The sequence below is a fragment of the Lycium barbarum genome, chromosome 10 (assembly GCF_019175385.1).
Source record: "Lycium barbarum isolate Lr01 chromosome 10, ASM1917538v2, whole genome shotgun sequence".
Lineage (NCBI taxonomy): Eukaryota > Viridiplantae > Streptophyta > Magnoliopsida > Solanales > Solanaceae > Lycium > Lycium barbarum.
The window spans coordinates 42393045-42397269 of record NC_083346.1 but is presented as its reverse complement, the minus strand read 5'-3'; the positions used below and the strand labels follow the sequence as shown (position 1 = coordinate 42397269).

Here is a 4225-nt window from a genome sequence, read left to right as displayed (position 1 = left end):
ACTGTAGCAGTACTGTTGCAAGTCGGTTACTGCTCTGTCAGCTGAACTTGTAACGTCCATAAATCTCTATTCCAAAGTCCTATCGACGAGCGGTTTGTTGCGTTGAAAACTGGACTCCACGAACTTCATTTTAGGATTTTGTTTCACCTTAAAACACTTCATATGCTAAGAGATATTCGTCCCCCAAGTTTGACTAAAGTTTTCACACAAAACATTACCCATCCTTTCTCCAAAGTCATACTACTTCATTTCTTCCACTCATTTCCTTATAAAACCTTCCGGTATACCTTATATACATCCTTCCTCATTAAATATACTTAATAATGCTTGCTCCTTATATTCCAAAGTGGCTTTACTTAACCATAACTCAACGTACTTATGTTTCAAATTTGATAAGTGCTTCTTCGAAGATACGGGGTGTAACATCCTTCCCCCCTTAAAAACATTAGTCCTCGAATGTTGTAGTGAGCCAATCCTCAATATCCTCATTGAATTTTTGTTCGATTACCATATACTTATACTATAATTTTGTCAGTTTCGTCCTGTTCTTTCTTAGCTCCTTATCAAATTCATTTGTGAGTCCTACAGTCTTCAATCCTCATGTATACAAGTTAGCTAGTATTCCATTCTCATACTGTCTTCCTTCCTGTGGTTTAACTAGCCACACCACGGTTACTCGCCGTCTTGCGAGCGTCCTTCCTCTTCGTTCCTCATTTCTTTATTAACGGATAACTCCCTTGCTTGAATACCGCACTTTCTTCTTTCTCTTGTTGACTCCTCCGATGCTATCTTGGCTATCCCTACTTGTACTTGTTGAGCCTAGATACGTGCAAGATTATCCCCTCGTAATTCATCAGCCAAGCTTTCCGCTTCATCATAGATTTTCTTATACTAATGTCCCGTTGCTTGTTCAACATTACTCTTCTATTGAAAAATCCTTACTCTTAATTGTTGCGTTTCTTCAACCATCCGTCTTAATTCCTTTCCATGATAGGTTATAACCATATCCTCAATACGATTTCTTAAATACGTACCTTCCTAATGTTCCATCACCATCTCTATTATTCCTCGTAGCAGGATTATATGTTGCGATGAACCAATAATCATAGTTCGAACTGGTCTATAGCTCACAATATCTTCGAGTTCTTGTCAAACTCTCTCTTTAATTCCTTTTCCTCAAATCTTGCAATATAACTTATAATTATAAGGTTAGGGCAATTCTCACTTTACCATAGCTTCTTTCCAACATCAGTATGGTATACTTACCCTTGACTTCCTTATTCCAGTGATCACTTAGTTAGCTGTCATTCCTTGTTGGCTTTCCGGTGTGTACATTCCCATCTGTGGGGCATAACCTTACGCTGATGGTTCATATAATTCTATAATACATACCCTTATGCTCAGTATGGTTAGTGACCCATGATATACTTTCTAATTTCTATTGATGCTGCTGCCTTTCTATCTGCACCCACATCGTTCTTCCTCTCTTTAGAGATCGCCAAACCGCTTATCGTTACTCCCTTTGTTAAGATTCTTATATTTTTCCTTTAATATCAAGATTTTCTTCCGTTGTAACCCAAAGTGTCCTTTGTACTCATCATCCATTTCATCATTGTCTTTGTAGTTAGCTTGCAGAACTTTCTTACTCTTTTTATTACTCTTTAGGATACGTCGCTGCCAATTTAGGTGCAACACAAATTTCCCTGGTGTAGAAATATCATATCTCACGTCCGCATGAAGTATTCTCTTGATCCATTTTAATTCCTTTCCATACCTGCTTTGTGCTATGCTTATCTTTAATTCGTTCCTGCTCCCTCTTAATGCATTCTTGGTATGCCACTACGTCCCGAATTTTGGCCTCCTTAAGCTAACCTTTTTCTTTACTTGGACTTTTGACAATGCCATACCTCATTTCAGGACTAGATCTGCCCTGCCCCCCCCCCCCCCCCCCACACTTTTAAGGGTGTTCTTATACACTAGTAACTCCCGAGTATCAGTAGTCATCGGCCTACCCTAACGATCCTTCGACTCGTTTGGTCTCTTATAATACCGGAATTCTCTCATCCTATAGCTTGACTTATTTTCCTTTCTACTAATCAAGGGCTTTGCATTTGAATGAAGCGCTTATGCATTACAGACCCATTCTCGCTGCCTTTTTTAAGGCCTTTCTACTTCTACCTTTTATGACTGAACATTTCCCGAATCAACGGGTTGATGGAAACATTGGAATCCATCAAAACATTTTATGGAACGTTTGGTCACACTTTGCTCTTTTTATCCCTCGTCTTCCTCCACAACTATTATCACTGAAATTCTTCTTACTCTGAGTTTCCGGTTTCACTCTACGTCTACAAGATATCATTGAGGGTTAACATGCTACACTTTTCCCCTTCCACTATCAATCCTTTTATTCTCTTGGCTCACTTATCTGAAATTTTCCTTGACTACTTATTTGCGTCCCACCTATGCGTTGTAGTTCTTCCAGTGTTCTGCCACTTCTTGTTCGTGTCATGAATTCCTTGCAAATATACCCTCTTCTTTCTTCTCCTTCCTTCCACCAAGGCTATTCCATACTCATGAATATTTCCCATATATCCTTCTATTTCCTTTATAATTAAACCTCGGTATTCCTTATCCTCATCCCATGTCATTGATGTACTACCTCCCGGTTAGCTTTGTTAGTTTATTAACCTCTCGCTTGTCCTTGGTGATTGCTCAATTTTTCTTTTCTTCCTTTCTTCTTCTTTTGACCAGCCCATTAGTGTACCTTTCCTGCTTTCATCCTCAAACTTTCCTTGAGTTCCTTCCTCCCCGAGCGCCCTTCTCCACTTGTTATTTTATAGAATCGACCCTAACGTTCGTAAAATATTCCTTTAAACGTGCAAATCCGTTCTATTCTTAAATCATCTTTTAGGAAAGCTTCTCCGTTTTCGAGGCAACCGTGTCAGTATGACTACACATTTATCCCTTTAGACACCTCTCGAGAGCTGGAAATCTCTTAGTATCATTGCAAGGCCTGATCATTCTCTCTCTTACTTCACATCCTTATTTGTGATTACTATCCTTTAGTCCCACTTATCGAAGTCTGTTTTCTGACCCCACACATTTATCTTTTGTTTCACACTACCATACTTTATCCCTTTCGCATGTCTACCTTCGAATTTTATCCAAATAGTCCTTTTCCTTACCCATTGTCCCTCTTGGAAGCTTCACTTACCCTCGTTTCTTACACTTTTTTTTCTCAAGGCATTCTAATCTCTTTACTTTCTATATATTCACTTTCTTCCTTTCCGTGATGTTGTTGCATTAGGACTTTCCAACTGTAGCTTGTGGTGACAATATCATCAACTTACCTTGTAACATCTATCACTTGAACTTCACTACCCTTTTCGATTGATGCCTTCAGTATACCGCAACGTCGGTTACTGGGACACATATACCGGTTGGCGCAGCCACATATGGCACATCATACACACACACACACACACACACACACACACACACACATATATATATATGTTTACTAACGCCTCGCTTACAAAGTACTTCCCAATACTATTCGAACTCATCCTAATTCTAGAGCTGTGATGCACTTTTTTTCTTCTCTTTGTCGGTCTAGTCCGCCTCATCCTTCGCGACCTTTTATGGTTTCTAACCACTCTGCATACTCCAATTTTCCTTAGGCTACTCTAGCTTCTCATATGTCTCTTATGTCTGAATTTGTAAGACTCTTAATATACTTCCCAGGGGGTCACCCATCCTAGTATTTCTCTCACCCCAGCACGCTTAACCTTGGAGTGCTAATGGGATCCGGTGCGTTAGTGCTGGTATAGTCGCATACACCTTACTGCGTCACCTTCCTCACATAACCTAAAGCAAGTTGAAGTTTTAACAGATTCCAAAACATTCTCGTAATGCATCTCCCTCCGAATTAGAAAGGATCTGTTACTCGTCCGACTAAGCAAATGCTATTTTGGTTTTTGAAATCCTCAATTTTTACCTTCAATCTGCATGTATGACTACTTTTCATCATATCTTTCAAGATTCCCAATGGTGGCGAAGGCATCTTGATCGCAGCTACTTCCAAATACTCAAGTCACTGATCCCCTTTAGGATTTTCGCTCATCACTATTCAGTATTACCCTGAAGTAAATACATACGCACATAGGAAGTTCCAATAAGAACACGTATACCTGTAGCCGATCGGCCGTTAGCCTGATCTGGT

General features: G+C 39.7%; 1 pseudogene; it reads right to left on the bottom strand.

Annotated features, from left to right (window-relative positions):
* Window positions 1-3721: 3721 nt before the first annotated feature.
* Window positions 3722-3841, bottom strand: LOC132616246 (5S ribosomal RNA; annotated as a pseudogene).
* Window positions 3842-4225: the final 384 nt, after the last annotated feature.